The sequence below is a fragment of the Ovis aries genome, chromosome 1 (genome assembly GCF_016772045.2).
Source record: "Ovis aries strain OAR_USU_Benz2616 breed Rambouillet chromosome 1, ARS-UI_Ramb_v3.0, whole genome shotgun sequence".
Classification (NCBI taxonomy): domain Eukaryota; kingdom Metazoa; phylum Chordata; class Mammalia; order Artiodactyla; family Bovidae; genus Ovis; species Ovis aries.
The window spans coordinates 180,344,265-180,366,857 of record NC_056054.1 but is presented as its reverse complement, the minus strand read 5'-3'; the positions used below and the strand labels follow the sequence as shown (position 1 = coordinate 180,366,857).

The window sequence follows — 22,593 nt, the reverse complement described above, 5'->3', positions numbered from 1 at the left end:
GTAAGTGCGATTATGTGTGCATGGAAAGTGAAACAACAAGGGGAAGCAAGGGGAAAATGGGGGAAATGTTTAATCTGGTGGGTTTTTAAAAATCAATTTGCTGTTTATTGAAATACTGCTCGGTGTATTTCTGCCTTGACTGAGAGTTTAGTTTCAGTGTTGCATTTATTGTGAAAGTTAGAGAAATGAAAAGGAGGGAGGTTTCTCAGAGTTACTTTGTGCCTTTATCAGCAGAAGAGTATGTTAATGCTTTGCCCCAATAATAGTTATAAACTTTGCTCAGATATTTGTGGATATTTGTATAAAACTATCGCTTGATTTAAGACTCTTCAGTTATTCTCAATATTATTAATTATGATCTGTCTTAAGAGCATCCCAAACATGTTTGGGTACAACTATTGCTTTTACTTTTCAGAGTAAACTCTGTTTTATATTAGCACCAAGCTAGTCCTTGTTCAGAATTTCTAAAGGGACATTACAGTTCCGGAATAGTCACTTAAACTTCGGGCTTCTGTAATAACCAGAATGTCCTTATTGTCAACTGTGTGGTCTTTTTATCTGAAGTGTTAATCAGACTACTGAGTTTCGTGGACATTTTAAGATAAGTGAGACTAGGTTAGAGACTTTTTCAAAACGACATTTAAATACATAAAAACATAAATGTGGAAATGAAGGCTCATTTTATGTATAAAATGCTGACATTAAGAAACAGAGGTGTATTGCTAATACAGCTGGGTTAAGTGAACAACATTATCAAAACACATATATCCACTGAATTTCATATTCTGTGAAAACCTGGAATATGTGCTTTCATCGACAACAAACTGTTTTTGAAATGAGAGTAACTGGCTGGCGAAATAGCATTTGAGGATTGTAATAACTATGAATAACATGGATTTAAAACAAAGGCATAAACATAATTTAAACTAAATTAACTAATTAATAACTGCAAAGTGCTTTAACAATAAAACATCTACAAGATAGTAAGAATAATAGTAATAATAATAAAAATGGAAAGTCTGGCAATCACTCAAAAATTAAATCACATAACTATCATAAGTTTTTAGATAATCAGAATTTTAAAATGTAAATATTTAACTCATTTTACCTTCTAATCTATTCCTGAACCATGCATATTGTGCTGGCTACAATTTTTCCTTACTATAGCTATTTTATTAAAAAATGACTTCTCTTAATATGTAGAATAGAGCTCAGAAGAACATTTAGAAAGTGTATTTTTTAAAGGTTTAATTCCCACTGGATAACATACTGTCCTCAAATTTCAAGAGGCAGCCCCCTTAAAGTTTCTTGTGACTATCTGAGGGCACAATTTGGTCCATTATTTTCAAATAGCAAAGGGGGCATTTAAAGCATATGTTCAGAGACTAAACCATCTGCCTGCTTTATTATGAATACCACAGAATTATGAGGACTTGGAAAGGCTCAGAAACTGAACCAGAGTTCTGTACAAGATTTTTTTTAAAAAAATACAGCACTTTTGTTTTACAAAGTGCTTTGTAACCACTTACTTTTGCTAAGTATTTCATTAGTTCTTCTGGGAGAGAATTGTATCATTACACCATTTTGATGTATGGGGAGTCAATGGCGAAATGTAGTTGAGTGACATGAACCTATGGCAAGTTAATCGTAATATTTTCCCTCTGATTTAACTCACTCCATTTAAAGGCCTCTTAGAGTTTTGGATTGACTTATCAATAGTGAAACCCACAGTGAACTGAGGGAACATTGTAAAATGGTGACTGCTAGAATAAAAATGAAATCCAGCTGCTAGCTTCTGGACTGTCTACAAATGAGTTGCAAGAAACAAGTAGAGGTCAGACTAAAGAGCATATCTGTAATCCAACTGTGATGTATTCCAAGTATCAATCAACTATTGGTAACCATGATGGGAGGGGATTGAAAAAAACGACGGCAACTTGGCATTATTCCTGCATGGTGCTATATTCTTTTGATATCTGAAAGAATATGAGATCCAGAAATTAATATAACAAAAATCATATTTGGGTCTCAACACAAAAATATTTCAGCCCAAAGTGGTTAGATAAGGACAAATTAAGATGAGTGTCATTGTTAAGATGCCCAGTGCCCAAATAGAGTTCTTCTAACTTACCTGGGTTGTTACTAGAATCAGTCTGAGACTAGCTTGATCATTATCAGAGGAAATACAGAAAATAGACTAAACCCATTTTGAATAGAGCCTTTCATTGTTGAGATGACTTATCACTGTTTGTTGCTTAATGAAAATTATTTAAGAAGGTAACAGTGGAGGCAAAGGAATAAAGAGGTTCATTGAAGACTTTAAGATATATACATATATATGTATGGAAGATTCATATAAGTAAATAATTATACATATACATTTATGTGCATCCATTTATAATTTTTAAAAGAAAAAATATAAATTACACACCTTGTTAGTCTGATTAAACCTAGGAATTTGTTGTTTTGGTTTTTTTTTTTTAATACAGTCAGTCTAAAAGACTGAACACACAGATTTTAACACAGCTATAGTTAACTTTCAAAACTGAAGGATGTCAGAATTAACGATCTGGTGCCAAAAATACCTATGTTCAAATTCACATGGATATTCTCATAGTAGTAATTTTAATTTTATGTCTCTCTATATTGCAGTCCTACAAATAATCAAATGAATTTATTAGCCCAAAGACTATAAGGCTAGTTTTTATTTTATATTTTAGGTGAGTTTTATATATATATACACACATATATATGCATACATATACATGCATACATACATACATACATACGTATACATACATATATACACACATACATACATACATACATATATATATATATATATATATAGGCTTCCCTGGTAGCTCAGTTGGTAAAGAATCTGCCTGCAATGCAGGAGACCCCAGTTTGATTCCTGGGTTGGGAAGATCCCATGGAGAAGATAATGGCTACTCACTCCAGTATTCTGGTCTGGAGAATTCCATGGACAGAGGAGCCTGGCAGGCTGCAGTCCATAGGGTCACAAAGAGTTGGACACAACTGAGCAACTTTCACACACACACATATATATATAAATACACAGAGACACACATACTCTTTGTTTTGTTTTTCTCATTTATTTCTACCATTTAGTTCCAAAATGGGCATTAAAATGACTGAGAAAGGAAAAGATGCAAGTAATACAGTGAAATACATGAAGTAAAAGTAGATAAGAGAGGCAAAAGAAAGAAAAGAAACAATAAACAAGGGCAAAGATATAGTCAAGAGTGAAGTTGGTACACAAACTACAGTCGATGAAGTGCTATACATTTTCCTTTAAACTTGCATGCAGTCAAGTCAAAGAGAAAACCATGACAAGTTATGCAATTTATAACATTCATAAGAATAATTTAAAAATCTCCATCATTCATTGCTAAGGTTCTTGAAAAATGACAGACACTGAATATTTAGAACTCAGTCCTAATGGAGCTTCCACTGAAAATAATTATAGGCTACAGAGACCTTGGTTGGCTCAGAGGTTAAAGTGTGTGCCTGCAATGTGGGAGACCTGGGTTCAATCCCTGGGTGGGGAAGATCCCTTGGAGAAGGAAATGGCAACCCACTCCAGTATTCTTGCCTGGAGAATCCCATGGATGGAGGAGCCTGGTGGACTATAGTCCACGGGGTTGCAAAGAGTCGGACACGACCGAGCAACTTCACTTCACTTCTTCACAGAGACCTACAGGTCAGGTCAGAATCAGCAGTTACACTTTTGTGAGGCACGTATAGAGGAATAGACTATAGTAATCTCTTTTCAATCCCAGGCGAGAAGTTTCTTGGCAGGAGGAAGGGGAAGCTTCAATTAGTGCAGTTATGTTGGCAAGACCAAGATTTTATGGAAAATAGGGATTTCAGGAGAAATTTTAATGATTATCTCATATAAATATATGTATACATGTATAGTTTAACAATAAATCAAAAATTTAGAAGGCATCCACATTTATAATAGCCATTAAAACACATTTTATCAAATAAAGCTCTTGAATCAACACTGCTTCCCTAAATTGTTATTGAAATGTTGCTATACGCCTTCCATTTTTTTCCTACTTTTACTTGAAGCACGCTGTCAGTCTTTGTGAAGTTTCAAAAAGAACCTTTTCTGGCTTGAATTGAATGTTTCTTGCCTTTGCGTCCTTCCTTGGTTCATTTTCAAAAGTCTTAGCAAACTAACTTTTCTTTTCATGGCAGTTTTGATGGTTAAGTCACATTGGAAAAGTGAAGCATAAAGGTTTTTTTTTTTTTCCACATTTCCTTTGTAGCACAATCCATAGTAAGTAGTCCAAGGACCACCTGTATCAGAATTACCTAGGGTGTTTGTCAAACTGAAGATCCCTAAATTTCTAAATTAGAAGCTCTGAGATAAGAGTCTGAGGATCTGCAATTTAGGAAGTTACCCAGGTTAGTTACATACACTAAAGTTTGAAAACCACTCTTACAAGATTGTGACTTTAAAATTTCTAGTATATGAGTATAAAATTGTAGAATTTCCACTCTACAGTTGATGAGAGCTAATTATATATAACAGACCAAAACACTAAGGCATATTAAGTGATGATGGATGGCCTGTTCGTGAGACTGGGAAGATCAAGCTTAGAAAAACATTCTGAATTTGTTTAAACCCTTCAAGTCATATCTCACCATTACAGGAAGATGTTCTCAAAATTTTTAGCTACCATTTACTGAAAACTACTATGTGCTAAGTCATGTGTTGCATCTGGGTAGTAGAGATACAAAGATGAAAAAGAACAACTCCATCCATTGTCTGAAAAAATGCATATTCTAGGATAATTTATTACTACCAAGATATTATCTTCTCTGTACTAGGATAAGTATGAATTGCACATAACATTCTCTTGAGTAAAACTGAAGATTTCTGTGGCGGATTCATGTTGATGTATGGCAAAACCAGTAGAATATTGTAAAGTAATTAACCTCCAATTAAAATAGATAAATTTATATTTTTTTAAAAAACTGAAGATTTCCATTGTATTATATCAGTATGAATTTATACTTGATAGAAATGTTATATAATAAACCCTGCTACAACTTGGAAGCTGCAAAATGCAAGAAACCATTGCTGGTTCCTCCTTCTTCCCCTCAGCAATAGACTGCATCCCCCAGTACTGAAATGGGAGGTATCATGGGGACCTACTAATTCCATCTTTCTCATCAATCAGTGATTTGATACTGGGATTCCCTTTGAGAAGAGGAGAGGGATGTGTAAGTAAATGCACCTGACGTTATGAAGACTTGCGTGTCCTTTTCTACTGCCTCATCTAAGGCCTCAGCTGACCTATAGGAAATGCTGGAGCCCAGCCTCCCTTGTTGACAGGTAGGGCAAAATATGGAGGAACTGGAGTGATCCTGCCTAGTACCCTGCTCCAAAGTCTCATTAGTACCAGGAATTGGTATCAACAGGCTAGAAGAGACATTTTATGCATAAAGGAATCTGGTAGCTGGTGTGAGGAACAGGATAAAACTTGCAGTTTCATTGATGATTCATGTTTTCCTGGAAAAGTACTGGAGACACTCTCCCCCTTTATTATTTCCAGAACAATATGGGAAATATTATGAGACCTTCCATATCTTTTTTCTTTTCCTTCCCTTCTCTTCAACATATATTTGCTATGTATTTAGTGTCATGCTTTCGTTTAGGAACTTTAGGGAGAGAGTGATGAATAAAGTTTCTACTTTCCTGAAATCTACATTAGGGTATATAATGTATTAGGGTTAGAAGGGGAATAAAATTACTAAATGTAAAATGTAAAGTAATGTAAGTATAATAGGATTCATTTTAAAGACATTGCCTGCTGCACACTCCATGACTTACAAGTATATTCATGTTATTTCATAATGTGTGTGTATATATATATATATATATATATATATATATATCTGTGTGTGTGCATGTGTGTATAAAAATCTATTTCTTGATGCATTTATAGACTTCTTTGGGGAACAGACTAGTCAATCCAATACTCTGCTTATTGTGGGAAGCTTTTTTCCGTAGGGACCTGTACAAAATGTAAGGGGAAAAACAAGCACACTACAGGGATCAATATGTGTGCATGGTCAAATGCAAGACCCTTCTTTTCCATCTTTTTGCTTACTTGTGTGTATGTTTCCTGGGTTTTGTTTTTGTTGTTTAAGATCTAAATGCTAGGCACTCCAGACATCCAGGGGTCTAAGAGTTAGGCTCAATGTTCAAGTGAACAAAGTAAAGATGACAAATGATTAATAATAGTATGTGCCTTCATAAGGTTCTCTGAAGGATGCAGTGCTATCCTAGAAGAGATCAGAGCATAGGCAACAGGAAAGGTTTCCCAGAGGGATTCAGAGTTTAACTTCAACACAACAGTAAAACAAAACAAAAATATTTTTTAAAGTAAACTAATTTTTCACCTGATCACAAAGGTATGATCCAAGTGTGTCACCTAATATGTATCCATGATGAAAATATTCTAGACAATAAGACAACCTATATTTTTTTCTAAAAAAAAGGGAGTATTGGAAATCATTGGTTAACTCAGCACTTGAGAGAAGCCATTGTTAACGTTCAGAAGAAACTTTTTCAACGTGTATTATGTTCCAGGGTTATGCCAGCCAGCCACGGTCTTCTCAGAAGGGAACATTTTAATTAGCAGGCAATATGAATAGAAGCAACTCAAACTTTAACTCCTGTTGGCTGTCTTCAGATTTGGTATTACAAACCAGCTGGGTCCCAACTGGAGTTAGTGTAGCTAGAAGAGCATATGAGTGTTCTCCAGAACAAACACAGCACCTGCTGCCACTCTCACCTGGTAGAGGTGTGAAAGTCAGGTTCATTGACTCTGCTTCTTCTCGGCCTGTGTGGCCTTGGGCGAGTTATTTGGCCTCTCTGTGTTTGGGGTCCTTCTCTGTCAACTTGGATTATTAACAGTGTATGCCTCACAAGATATTTTGAGAAATGTATAAGATAATGCATATAAAGTGCTAATCACAGTTCTTGGCACCTAGTGTAGTATTCAGTAAGTGCTATCATTATTACGATGCTGACTACTGTTACTACTACAGTTATTTTCATTGCCAAGGAAACTTGCTGAAAACATATTTTGTCCAGTGCATCGGCACTGTCACTACTGACAAAACAACTCAAAACACACTTCTTACTGAGGGTGGGACAGAGATATCATCTTTGCGACACACATTAAGAATCTGAATATATAGCTGAAAATTATAATATAATTCAGTAGATAAATGACATTATGCAGGCTAATTTTCTGTTTCTAGATAGAAATGATGTTTAAATCTGCCTTAAATGCCCTTCCTGTTACAGATTTTGTTTCAACAATTTGTGGCTAACTAGATTTGTTTAATTAAAGGAACTTTAAATCCAAAGCCCTAATGTTTTTCACACAGTACTGTATTTTTTATACCATCAGTGACTGAAAAAGATTAGAAACGTAACTTGACCTAATGAGGCATCTTCAGGAAGAAGAGACTTCTACATTGCCAAGATCTGTATTTTAACATGATAGTGAACAAAAATATCTAGCCTAGCAGTGCCACATGTTAGGTGCTTAAATACATATTTTGAATTGATTTACAATTTGCAAGAAAAAGCACATGAACATCAGTGTAGATGTTCTGTAGAAGTGTAAATGATTTTAAGAGAAAGATTGCACAGTAGAAAAACAGTATATTAGAAAAATTCATTTGTGTGGAATCTTGGCAACATATCACATTAACTTTATAAAACAGTAGGCTTACCTCAGTATGAAAGGCAGAAATGTGCAGTGAAAAGAATGTGGACTTTGTAGTTGCGCAGCCATGTATTTGGTTATTCCTCCTCTGTTTGCAGATTATATAATCATGAATACGTTGTTTCTTGTGGCTAAGTCCTTAAACAGAAAATGGGGCAATAATGGCCTCATTGCATGGTAAGTTTGTGTAGTGCCTAGAAGAGTTCTTCGAGCATGATAGATAAATGATATTTATTGACAATGGCAATAACAACAATAAGACAGAAAAACCTTGTGTACAATGAATATAAGCCTGTTATTTTTAGAATATATATATAAATATAAATATGATTCACATGAATTGGTATATACATTCCAATATAATAAATACTAATACCTGAAATTGCCTTGCTTAATATTGGACATACCATCAAAGTGCTGCATGTAAATTTTACCTATTTAAGTGCTATTATGAAAAGGTCTGCCTTATTTATTTTAGTTAAATGAAGATAAAATTTAAAAATCTAAAACCAACTCTATCTTTTGAAGAATGACAATAAAAGCAAAAGCCACCAAAAGATCTGTTACTAACATAGTCAAATAATATTGAACTTAATGCAAATAAAGAGCAGGGAAAATACTCCATTTCAAATGACAGAAAAAGTGAATTAGCTTGAGAGACTCTTAGGTGACCCCTAATCTGGATAGTATTAATTGGAAGCATTTTAAAGATCATAGAGCTATTATTTCTAGTTTCAGTGGTAGCTACATATGGAAAATGGCTGCAGATATTCACAATACAAAAATAGTTCATTGCTAAATTCAAAATTCTGTTAATGTCACAAACAGTGGGATGTGAAACACAAATGGATTGTGATGACAGTTGAGTCCCAAGCTGCCTGTTTTTTTTTCCCTCAGAGCTGCCCATATTTGGCTATATATTTTCTCCAGTCCTGATTTAACCCATCAATATTTGTATTTTCTGAAGCTAGCACCACCTTGGAGCAGATCACTTTTAAGGATTTTATTCCTAAATGCATCTGGTTCCTAGGAATCTTGCTCTCACTGCTCTTCTTCCTACTGATAGGTATTCTTGAATCTTTCTTTACCTCTCACCTTAGAGTCAGAGTTTCAATCACTTTTTAACCTACAGGCTTCTAGGGCTTGGGATTGTTCTTTACTCCATCTCTCTGAAGTAGTGTCTTTCCATTTTTCTTCATCTGCTGGACGCATTTCTTCTCTGTGTTGCTTTGACTTCCTGTCATCCTGATAACCTACATTCATTTCCTACTATAGTTTTTTTTTTTTTTTAATACTTGTTTTTCTAAATGTCACTCTTATCCTCTTTGATGGAAGATCTTTATCATCCTAGATTTGGGGAACAAAACTGGATACACTATTTTATGAACTCAATAAAGCTCCCTTTTAAATACAGCAATTTGATATAGCCATAAGCTAGCTTGACTTTGGGAAAATGTCATTTTAAAATATCCCTAAAATGCATTGTCAAAATGACCAAGTTATTTTGGCTTAATGGATTCTGTAGCTTGGACACCAAACCTACCTCACAGAGCAACAGTCTGGGTGAAATATATTTTATCTGCATTTTACTACAGACAGTGCTTTGGCTACCATTTATTGAGTGACCTCTCTGCACCAAGAATTTTACATATAATTCTTAAAACAATCCTGTGAGATAGCTACCATTATCTTCATTTAATAGATTAGCAAACTTTGACCTAGAGAGGTTAAATAACTTGTTAAGGGGTGTAAATGAGATACACACCCAAGGTTCTAAGATGCTAAAACTCACCTTTCCTCCTTTACCACATTCTTGTGCCTGGTTATGTATTTATATTTTGGTAATGGGAAAGAAGTTTGTAGTATAATTTAATTGGGGGCATGGCCAATTTCCTCAAAGCAAACAAAGTAATGATGAGATTTCACTGTTATCCTTTTTATAGAAATATGAGCCTCAGGTTGTGGATTCACTAGATCTCCAGAAGGCTGAAGCACGTAAATGTAGGTAACTTTCTTTACTACTCCCTTTGGTTTCAAGAGACAGGTTATTATTAGTTCTGAATAAACTGGAGCTTAAAATGGGTGGTTCATAGACCAGGGATTTCGGGTTTCCCCTCAAAAGTCTCTGGTGACTTCTCCAAGTTATTTTCTCCAAAATTGAAATCTGATGATTTTTCTCAGCAAATGTATTCTGTAGATATTTTCTCCCACCAAATTTCGAAGAATTGTTATTAGTAGCACTAGTATTAGTACCTTTATAAAGTAAACACGCAGTGCAGTTTTAATACATTCATCATCAATCTATATGTTTATCTTATGAGGCACTAATACTATTTTGCTTTTATATAGCACTTCATGGTTTACAGTTTGGAAAATACATATGAAAGAGATAGCATTTAGGAGGACATTGCCTTTTCCTTGGGTTCACTTCAAATGGGGATATATAATTTAGCTGGAGTTTGGACATACAGTAAAGCAGTGGTAGAACTACCCTCCTGCCAAGATTGAGAATCTTTACTCTCCAGATTAATACTTAGTATTTGCCCTTGTGCAGTTGGACCATTGAATTTGCCAGTTTGCAATCCAAATCCTAAGACCTTGCTTTGAGCAAGGACTGAATGTTAGTGTAGATAGGCTTAATCTATCTCTTTGCCACAACCACTTAACTTCATTTGGGTCAAAACCTCCAAGAGGAACTCTGGAAATTTCACTAGCATTTAGAGTGAAATTTTAGCTTAAAAAAAGAAAAGAAAAGAAAAACAGTAACAAGAGCCCTGGAACTGTCTTTCTTCAAATATTCCCCAGAGAAGAAAAATATAAAAACCTTATTGTATGATGCTAAGTTTTGGTTTACACATCATGAGTGCTCTTCTTAGCCTGCAAGCTCACCCTTCCTCCACTCACAATGAATGTTCAATTTCCTTCTCTTGAATTCTGGCTATTGCCAATTTTGATATATGTCTTCACTATTATTTAATACTCTAAATTTAAAATAGATGTTTCATTCTTACACTCTTTGAAGATTCAGTAGGCTTTATTTACTTATCAAAAATTACTGTAAAACTCAGCCCCAAATCCTGTTTTTTAAACGAATAAATATTGCCATTTTTTGCAAATCTGAATACCATAGGCTATTTTTACCCTTTTTTTTTATCCCATAGTTCAGCTTTTATCCTTCTCTGTATAGCATAGAATCCAGGAAATATAAGTGAAAATGAACGGTTCCAGAAGGTTAGCATAGGAAAATTTCCTATTCTTAGTTATATTCAAAATGTTGTTTCTAACTTATAATGTATCATTTTCAGAAATATAATATTACATACATATTAAGATATATTCTCAGATATTTGTTATCAAAAATATGGAGGAAAATTCCACACATAAATGTCCCAACTCCTTGCCCTACCCCAGATGAATTTTGGACATGAGAAAGTTTCTTTCCAACAGTGGGATGTCGTGTTGTGCTTGATGAATTTTAACATTTGCATCCCTTGGTGCTCATATTTGTGAAGAATATTAAAGACTTATGACTTCTTTTTCCTTTTAGCTGCACATGGCTCAATCTAATAAATTTTAAATACAGAATCAATATGGTTATAATCTCAATCATACCACATTTAAAAGCAATGTTATAGACTGTGTTTCTCTGCCAGCATGACTCCACAAAGAAAGGGAAACCAAACAAAACTTTCCTTAAAACAGAGTAAAATGTGACTTGCAAAAACTGATTTAAAAAGTGGTTTCAACAGTGAAGAACAACCAATTTCGCAAACACCATGGTAGCCATTTCAAGCTGTAGAGTGGACAGTATACAGGAAAAATCAATAAAGGGAAAAAATCTCTGTCACACATGAAACCTAAAAATAACATTAAAGACCACTTCCCTCTCTATTCACCTATGATTGCATTCCACTAAAAGGTGCTGAAAAAAAAATCAGCCAACTTCTACAAAAATGAAGTGTCCAGGCAAGCAAGTCTGTAAATAATTAAAAGAATAGATTAGAAGAGAGGAAATGGTTTGGGAAGAGTGAGGACGAGGAAGAGATCAAGCACTTAAAATGTTGAATGTACCAGAACCAGAAAACAGGGAGAAGAAGAACTTGTTCTTCCAAAGAAGATAGTTTCCATCCTTCATAGCAACACAGACTTGATAGTCTGATAATAAAGCCCTTTGGGTAGGACCAGTGGGAAGAACACAGTCTTCACAAAGCCTTCACTAAATGTTCAATTGCCCAGTGCAATCTGATCGACGTGTCCTTGTTTCTAGAATTGAGTAAAACAAATAAACATGAACAACATATGGTTTAATAGTTAACTTTTAGAACAAGGGACAGGGAGATGCTTTTATGCCCAGGGCCAGTGTTCATTTATTACTAAAGTCTGTTCTGAGACCATTCACAGCTTTCCGGAGAGTCTGACTTTGGCTTAATTCACGCTTTGCTCTGGAGTCTCCATTAATACTTGTGAATCTTTGTGATAAAACATCTTCTAGAATCCCAAGTATTAGTATTAATATCACTATTACTATTAATATTATTCTTATTCCTTTCTTATGTTGGTAATTCTGTCTCCATTTTCTTATTCCAGAAATAAGTGCAAATTTTTTGAATACACCGAGTTAGTTTCTCTGAAAAAGTTTGTGTTTTCTTCCAAGCTGGAAATTTGTGATATTTGAAATATCTGGATTTTTTTTAATGATCAGAGACAGAAAAGATCCTAGAGACAGAAAGGTCTGCAAAGGAAGAGGACAAAGGAAGGGAAAGAATTGTATGTTTAGGCTGATTCAATCTTCAGTGCTCTGTTGTTTGGCTAGTGATCTTTTTATTAAGAGCTCTGCTATCTCAGAATTCTAATCAGACTTTCCCTCTGTAACTAAGAGACTCTCCAACTTTTAGCATTTTCTCTAGCTCAAGAGTAACCATGGACTAAGGTTTGCTGCTACTGCTAAGTCACTTCAGTCGTGTCCGACTCTGTGAGGCCCCAGAGACGGCAGCCCACCAGGCACCCCTGTCCCTGGGACTCTTTGGCAAGAACATTGGAGTGGGTTGCCATTTCCTTCTCCAGTGCATGAAAGTGAAAAGTGAAAGAGAAGTCGCTCAGTCCTGTCCAACTCCTAGCGACCCCATGGAGTGCAGCCTACCAGGCTTCTCTGTCCGTGGGATTTTCCAGGCAAAAGTACTAGAGTGGGGTGCCATTGCCTTCTCCACTAAGGTTTGGTATACCTTAATGAATGGGCATTGGGTTATGAACAAGTACTAAGGGAAAAAATAACAAGAAAATTGAAGGCAAATTCATGATATGCACTGAGGTCGTGAAACTGTTGGAAGTACCTTGTATGGAATTTCTGTTAGCAATATAGCTAAGGTAAACAGTAACAATAATAACAATAAAAAAAAAACCATACTTCTCACTCCCCTCTCCCTGTTTTCATTTAAAAACAACTACCATCATAAAAATAGCCCAGGAAAGAGAAAGAGCTCATGTCTGTATTTTTGGTGTATGACCATATATCTTTATTGTAGTTCCACAGAGGCCACACATTAACAGAGTTATTCGTCCCTGATGTTTCTCAGAGATCGTCTTTGTGTATGTCTCCATAGCTGTTATGATAGTGTTACTATTTACTCTTCTTCATTTTCTCCTTTTATTTTTTTTTTTTTTCCTTGTGAAAGAGGCTCTTCCTCTAGCCTCTTTAAACACATTCACTATTTCACTAGGACAGATGGGTCCTTCTATATGATGCCTTTTAAAGTGATAAGATAGTAGGAAAAGATTTTGAACAATATTTTACCAGCACTGTTGAAAAATTAGCAACTGTTTATTCTATATACACACACAGAAGCTGCATAAAATGCAAATTCTATTCATGTCTGATCTCTTCTGCATTTATATAGTGACTATTGCTATAGCATCTAAGCACTTTATGCTATTTCCTCTTATTATTATTTACCACCTGATCATTTCAAAGTGCTTTTTACAATCAGAGAATTTCATTAACAACCCATTCCCTTGCTCTTTGTTTTTCTGCACCCTTGCATGTAAAGCTATCAAGCATCTTAGTAGCTATATCAGATAAATTACAGTGAAAAGATAGAATGCTGCTGACAGAGGGATAGAGGGGAAAAAAGCATTCCAAAACATCTTCTGAAATCCCTTTTGTGTTTTATGGCATCCAAACAATAATATTGTAGAAATGTGCATATATATACATATATATATATATGTTATATATATATATATATATATGTTTGCGTGAAAACTCAACCACTAGACACTCATTTCTCATGGTTTCCACCATTGCAATAATCAGAAATGTGACATGACCAAGGGGAGTACTTGTCTGCAGTTCACACATACAGAAGTCTGGGCACTTGCACCTTCTCACTGTAGAAAGCTTATGATTTCTTATTGCTTCTTGAGCTGCCTTTAGCCCAGAATTATAGAAGTCAATCCATTTTAAAATCCAAAAAGCTACCGTTATACTTTTTTAAGCTGAGAGATAGAGACTTGTTTATAAAAAGGTTCATTGTGATTATAGATGAAAGTGCGTGGTTGGTACTTTAACAGTTTGATTGAATTAAAATCAAGTTCATTCTGGGGTTTCCTTCTCAGCTTTACTCCTTGCTTTCTCTTTGACTCTAAGCTAATTGCATAACCTCTGGTTGACTTGTGCCTCATCTACACATTCAAAGTGAAATTCAGAAATGAGGTTATTAATCTAACTAATGTACACTGTAATATTATTTCTCTGTTTCTGCTAGAGAATTTGAGATTTCTGACTTAAGCAGATAGCAATAAAAACTAACACAATATCCTTTTGTCCTTAGAGAATAACCGTATGAAGTAGACGGGCTTGCCAGGTGGTGCTAATGGTAAAGAACCCACCTGCCAATACAGGAGATGTAAGAGATGCAGGCTGATCATTGAGTGGAAAGATTCCCTGGAGGAGGGCATGGCCACTGCAGTATTCTTGCCTGGAGAATCCCATGGATAGAGGAGCCTAGAGGGCTACAGTCCATAGAATCGCAAAGAGTTGGACATGACTAAAGCAACTTAGCGTGCACACGCGCGCACACACACACACACACACAGATGAAGTAGACACATCAGAACCACCTGGAAATTATCTGAATCACGCGGACCGCTTGTTAAAAATGCAAACTGCTAGGCCCTACTCTCAGGGTTTCTGATTCTGAGTCTAGCGGTAGGGACTGATAATCTGCATTTCTAACAAGTTCCCAAGTGATGCTGGTGGGGACCACACTTTTAAAATCGCTTCACTAAGGGAGATGTAGCTTCAGTACAGAAAAGGAAACTGATTGTAGCCTCATGGCAGTAAAGTGGCAGAGTACAGACAGAAACCTAAGACTTCTGACTTGAAATCTCACTTGTTACAACATACATTTCCTCTTTACTTCTACTACTTCTTTGTTTGGAATGGCTTTTGGGTGCATTGAATCCTGTATGAAATAGCATTGTAAGGGAATATTCGGCCATCGGTTTTTGCCCTTGGGTCTAGTAGCTACTCATTAGATTTGTGAAAGTAAAGGAGGAGGACTTTCCAAATTTTATTTATTAGCTTTGGTATGAAGGGCTTTTACGGCCAGCTTCATACTTCCCTTTTGGAGATGAGAGTGATAAATTAGAGTCTTTGTGTTCACTCATCATAGCCTGTAAATAGATATGAACGGGTATCTCTTTGATTGGACTTGTGACCATATTCTACTATAACAATGCTTTTTAAAAACTTTAACGTATATATTACTTTTCCAATATCCTTGATGAAGGAACATAGGAAGGAGTATGTAGTGGGGCTGGGGAAAAGCAACTGTAAAGAGACTGAGCATGGTGCAGTGGTTTGCAATCCAGGCTGCATATTATAATCACCCAGGAGAGCTTGGAAATGAACCACATATTTGTGTCCCATGCACAAGAAATTCTGGTTAGTTGTTCTGGGGGTAGGGTCTGAGTATCTGTAGATTTTAAAAGCTTCCCAGTTGATTCTAGTGTGCAGTCTGGGTTAAGAACTATTGGCCTCGTGGTTAAGAGCCTGGATTTTGGAATCAGACAGATCTTAGTTTATATATTGGCTCTTCTATTTAGTTACTGTGCAACTTAAATAAGTTAATTATTCTCTGTCAGCTTTAGCTTTCTCACCAGTATAATCCAAATTATAATAGTTGCCTTGTTGGATATTTGTGAGAGTTAAATGAGATGATGCATTTAAATATTTGACATGGTTCTAGGCTTGTGGTACAAGTATATTATGTGTTTACCGCTTTTATTATATTTCACTTTGGCTTCCTTATTGATAAAGTGAGGAGGCACTTTATGAAAGAAAAGGCAGGTATCTTGGGATTCTCTGTGGATACTTGGTTCTCACCTTATCCACAGTATCCTGCTCAGGTCCATCTTGCCTTTTCACTTCCTAAACATGCATATTTTGTTAGGTACTGTCTTTGAAAGACATATTTTACCAACTATTTATTACTATATTTTACCAACTATTACTACTCTGTCCTTGTTTTCCATCAAGATTGAGAACTTGATGAACAAATTGAGATGAACTTGATGAGAACTTGGTAGAAAAAATTTACTGAAATTTCCATATAGGATAATGGAAGTGTGGTGCATGGTTGAATATAAATTAAAAAAAAACAATGGCAAACCTTTATAAACCTACAAAACTAATATGGCCCTATAGTTGATTGCTATTTTTCTGCCATCACTCACTCTCAGAGTTCATTCATTGGTAGCTTTCATCGCAGAGAAAGAAGGGTACACAGATCCCACTGCTTGAAGATTGTGCCATCTTGTTGGTTGTGGTGATTTAGTTGCTAAGCAATGTCCGACTGTTGCGACCCCATAGGCTGTAGCCCTCCAGGCTCCTCTGTCTTGGGATATTCCAGACAAGAATACTGGAGTGGGTTGCCATTTCCTTCTCGAGGGGATCTTCCCAACCCTGGCATGGAACCTGAGTCGCCTGTCTCCTGCACTGCAGGTGGATTTTTTACCGACTCAGCCACCAGGGAAGTCCCTGTGCCATCTTGATAATTACCTTTCTTTTCCTGGATTTCCTCCCGTAAGTCTTAAAGAATCTTTAGTACACAGATGAGTAGTAAGAATTTCTGAGAGCAATCATAGTTCTCTTAAGCAATTTTTGCTTATCTCTACCTATGTTTACTAGGTTGTATTTTGTATCACCAGTTTTAAAAATTAGATCCTTGTATCTCTCTTCAAGTATACAAATTATGTTTTTGGATAGACAGAGAGGAATTATTTGACTGTCCAATAAAAGTACAGATGGTTCCATTTTCCTTGACTCATCTCACAGCACACATTAGTCAGGTCACATGCCTATTTGGGAATTTTTGTAGCACTAGGTCACTTGCTTAGCTTTAGGGCAAATAAAAGACTATTTGCCTGGCTTTTAAGTTTGTGGATCTTACACTGTGCCTGGCATGGAGATAGGAAGGACATTTTTTTTCCATTAAGCTTTTTCACTGTGTTTTGAAAGGAAAAGTTGAAACAGAGTCCCTACTGAGATTTTAACATGTTCCATGGTGGTAACCATAGGAAATAGGGAAACAGAAAATTTTTGGACAGAAGGAAGCCAAGGAGTTCATCTCAGCCTGTCCTCAACTCTCAGATACCAGTTGGACTCTACAATATTATTTTTATCTAGGTATACATCGATTGCTTTGTGTTTCTATAGTTTGCCATCTGATAGAAGGGAAACATTGCTACCAATCATCACTAAAAAGGTTGCTCTCGAAACTGTACTTAGATCCCTCTTCTGGACAAATCAATGGAAGCATTCATTTAGATTTTAAGAATGCTAAACCATGGAAGTTTTTATTGGGAAAAATAAATTTTGATGTTTAAAGAAATTCTCACAGGGTGTTACAATAGAGCCTATGTAAACTTCAGTTTTAGAGAACAGTACTTGTTTCACACAAAGATATATAAACACAGAATAATGAAATTTTTCTTCATTATACTCAGGGTGCTTAAATTCATACAAGGAGGCACCTTCCTCCACGTTTACATACCCATCACCTACTCTTCTCTTCCTTTGGCTGCACCCCTGCCCTAACCTCTGGGGATCAAAAATACTGAAATCAAATCCACCTCCTATTTCTGAAAGGTTTTCTAATGCTTTTTAAGTAAAGTGTTTAATAAACAGGTCTACTGGCACTCTTCTCTAAAAACTTAAATATGAAGATTTTTAAGGGGGGAGGCAAATTTTTCAAATAATCTGATCTGATAGAACCCTATTGAAAATTCACCAGTTTGTTAATGTTATACCTATGGTAGTACCTCCTAGTTCCTTTCATTATATGGCAGTTATTATGAATGAGTTTCTAAACTTCACTTCCCATGGTTATATTCAAATAGTATAGCTAACCAAGTAGTCGGAGAAGGCAGTGGCACTCAACTCCAGTACTCTTGCCTGGAAAATCCCATGGATGGAGTAGCCTGGTGGGCTACAGTCCATGGGGTCTCTAACAGTTGGACACAACTGAGCAACTTCACTTTCACATTTTACTTTCATGCATTGGAGAAGGAAATGGCAACCCACTCCAGTGTTCTTGCCTGGAGAATCCCAGGGACGGGGGAGCCTGGTGGGCTGCCGTCTATGGTGTCGCACAGAGTCAGATGCAACTGAAGTGACTTAGCAACAGCAGCAACCAAGCAGTAGTCATGGCTATTAGCAATTTTTTGATACATAGTCAACATGACAGCAGTTGTTTTTTCTTTCTCATATCTACAGTAGGCGGTCAGTCAGTCAGTCAGTTCAGTTGCTCAGTCGTGTCTGACTCCTTGCGACCCCATGGACTGCAGCACTCCAGGCTTCCCTGTCCATCACCAACTCCTGGAGCTTACTCAAACTCATGTCTATCGAGTCAGTGATGCCATCCAACCATCTTATCCTCTGTCATCCCCTTCTCCTGCCTTCAGTCTTTCCCAGCATCAGGGTCTTTTCCAATGAGTCAGCTCTTCACATCAGGTGGATGAAGTACTGGAGTTTCAGCTTCATCATCAATCCTTCCGGTGAATATTCAGGACTAATTTCCTTTAGTACCATCTACAATGGTACCAAACCTTAAAATGAATTATGAAAATTCAAAATGATAAACTTTTTAAAATGTATCTATTACCACGTCAGAAATAGTACCTCACATGAATGGCACAGCATCGTTATTATTGCCATTTTAAACTGGACCGCCCAGAATGCATAATCCTATACCATACAGTAAAACTGGGTTTTCTGTCATCCATTTCTGAAAGATAAATATCAGGTACATTCTAGTATAGATGAAAATATCTCAAAGATACAGACCCCATAAAATGGGCATATTGCTTAAAGTCTGGGAAAGGTTTGCTCAGGAAAAAGGTTGAAAGGCAATGCGGTATAATGTTTGAATACCTATGCTCTCATTCATACTTTGCCACTTAATGAGTCAGTCTTAGTTAAAGGATTTAACCTCCTGGTGCATTGGTTTTCTCATCTACCTCAAAATCGACCTCCTATATTTTAATAATGATCAAAATAGTTAGTGTCATAAAATTATTTTGAAATATTCAATGTTACACACAAATATACTCTGTTAATCATCAAGTTTTACGTGGGGATTGGGACCAGCTATTGGGGAGGAGATCCTCTGTTCCAAATGCTGGAGACTAGTTGAATGATGTCAAAGACTGGAAGTCTGCACAGGTTGACAACAAAAGCAGAGCCGGAAATAAGGAGTTGGCTTAAGTAGGGCAGTTACAGGGTAGACTGTGGTTTTGAAATTAATACAAGAAATCTGAGACACTGGAATCTTTGAGGAAGCATATTGCTTGATCAAATGTGTTATATCTTGTGAGTCTCTAATGTTCCACACAAATGATGAATTGAAAGAGCATGTCTAACAATGAGGAGCTCTGGTGACATACAGGGGTTTGCCCTAAGACTATTGTCAAACTTAAATCTACCTCAGGAGCTGGCTTCAAGTGCAGATTCGAGAGCCACATCCCCACAGATTCTGATTCCACTGTAATTCTTGGGCAAGCCTGTGATTCTTCATTGACATCAGCCTTGGTGATTTGGTTGCTGATGTCCTTGAGACCAGACTGAATTTTCTGTCACAACCATTCATTGCCCTAGCCTTCACATTGTGTAGTTTCTGATTATGGGCAGAACTGAAGGGGTTATTTAATGCTCCATAAAGCCCTACAGACAGAGCTTTTTATTTGTGTCAATGGAAATTCCATATCTTTGAAATTTTCTGTTTGTTCCTATTAAATTTGCATGTTTTAGCATTTAGGAAAGAATACAAATAGATCTGTTTGGTCAGAATTTTTACTTAATTTGCACTTTAGCATCTATCAAAATAGGGAGTCTTTCACAAATTTTGGTATTTTTTTGTGCTCTTCCTATGCTTGTACCCAGCTGTCTTCACAAAACTAAAATGAATTTTAAGACATTAATGAACAATTCCATTCAGTATATTTATCTTACATTGTCATGTGAGGCACTGGTGCCATCTGATCTAACCTGTCCAAAATCCTTGAGTCCACAGGGTAAGCAAGAAACATCCCCATTACTAAGAAATTTTTGTCATATGAGAGAAAATCTCTCCATCTTATTTCACATATTCAATTCCCTTGTCATTTTACATTATAAATAAATAACAAACCAATTTGGCACATGCCCACCGATTAAAAATAAAAGTTGTCAGAGTGAGAGGGAAAAGACAAAAATATGAATTATTAATTATAATATTAAGCAGCACAAAAAAGCATAATATAAAATGATATCACCTAAAAAGACATTTTATCAAAATGAAAATGAGACAATGATATAATCTTTATCGTATACTTTGCATTGTTGTCATTTTTAGCCAAAAATATATTTATTATATCTAGTGTATTTATATAAAATTTGATAAAAAGATACTTTAATTGTGGTAAAATAAAGAAGTCATTTATAAAACAGCATGAAAAGAAAAACTTTATTTAAAGTTATAGGTTAAATTGTTATTGACCTGGTGATGATATTCTCCAAATCTGCTGGAAAATGCAAAAACACTAAACTAAAAGGAACAGTGATTTTTTTTAAAGATAATTTTCAAAGTTCACATAGTTCATGTTGGAATGAGAATGAATATGATTTTTTTTCCTAAATGGAGATTTCAGATGAAAATTCATGAATAAGGGTTTATAACTAAGTACAGGTTTTCAGGCTTCCCTGGTGGCTCAGTCAGTAAAGAATCCACCCACAATGCAGGAGACTTGGGTTCCATTCGCTGAGCTGGGAAGATCCCCTAGAGAAGGAAATGGTAGACCGCACCAGTATTTTTGCTTGGCAACTCCCATGGACAGAGGAACCTGGCAGGTTACCACCTATGGGGTCACAAAGGTTGGACAGGACTGAGCAACTAAGCACGCACAGCAAGCAAACAAAGCAAAATGGACTGTAACACAGACAACAGGATGGATGAGTTTCGGAGATATGTTGTGCAAAAGAAGCTGGAGCTCAGCAGAGTGGATCAGTTTCTTCTCAAGAACAGAAGATATTGGGCTTTAATGAAAATATTTCTTATATGTCTCCCTAAATCACAGATACCTCAGCATTTGTGCTTCATGAGTTTTCTTTTCCTAAGTAGGCTCACCTTTTATTTTTAGTAATTTAAAGGCTTATCTCTGATAAAGTTCTACTTGTTTCATGAAATGCCTTAAAAATTTCCTTTGGAAACAGAGGCAGTTCTGAAAAAATTCCCCATGTTTGGAGTAATCTCACAGGAGTTATCAGCATAGATTCTGAGAAAAAAATTCTTTGTTTGCTATGCCCATGAATTCCCGTGAATAGCAAGTTTGGTTCTGTTTGGTAGCAGTTTTATTTTAACACTATAGACAGCTTCCTTGACTTGTGTTAAATTTGCTTGTCTCATCTCAGTTGGTTTTGTTCATCTTGTCTCAATAGTTTATTCTCTCAGGCATAATGTTATACTACCATCCCAATTTCTTTGTTTTTAGTTTTTAACTGAATTTCGTGTTCATGGATGTTGAGTGGCAGGTCTGTATCCAGGTACAAGGCAAAAAGCCATATGTCTGCATGCAGAATGAACTATGTGTTTTTGTGTTGCCTACATAAAATATTTTTCAAACAAATCCTCAGAGCCCTATTTAATAAAAGCTTTTGTGTCACAGAATACTTCACCACAATGCCTGCCAACATGGGTTCTAATTTTAGTTTATCTTGTCCATGAACATCTAACTTGAGCTCTTGAAACTATATCATCCTCATTGTGGTTGCTGTTTTTATCAAACATTTCTTAAACATCCCATCTATATTGGTATACACAAAAATATTGTCCCCTCATTGCAGGTTATACCATAAAGAAATCAAACACAGTGAAAAGTTCCATTTGTCTTATTTCTCATTGTATTCTCATTAGTAATTCCCATTTGATAGAGAACATCAGTCCTTCCCATATTACTGTCTTGTCCAAATATTCATCCAGAAATGACTTTTCTGGCTTTTGTGGTCTTCAGTGGCTGTTCAGTAAGTTTATACTTCCCTTATAAATCATGTAAGTTTCATGGCCTTCCATTATTTTTTTTTCTTTTGTTTCTTTGGGGCTCACTGGTTCCCACCATGTACAGCCATTTCACACCTGCTATCATCTTCCTTAGTGTGATTTATTTTTAATAATATTCTTTTTTGCCCAATTGTGGTAACCATTCATCTCAATATATTGCTCATAATGTTTAGTTCTTTCTTGAGTTTTACTTCTTGAACCGTTGAGTAGGAACAAGAAAT

General features: G+C 35.9%; 1 protein-coding gene across 50 annotated transcripts in view; it reads left to right on the top strand.

Moving 5' to 3' along the window:
- The window catches only part of ZBTB20 (zinc finger and BTB domain containing 20), an 863,472-nt gene that overhangs the window by 391,699 nt on the left and 449,180 nt on the right, over nucleotides 1-22,593 (top strand). For 26 of the 50 annotated variants that reach the window (XM_060418031.1, XM_060418084.1, XM_060417983.1 and 23 more), the window contains one exon: nucleotides 9,725-9,782. The exons of the other annotated variants lie outside the window; for them this stretch is intronic. The gene's annotated coding sequence lies outside the window, so the exon portion shown is untranslated. The remainder of the gene's footprint in view (nucleotides 1-9,724; nucleotides 9,783-22,593) is intronic. 50 annotated transcript variants of the gene reach the window in all.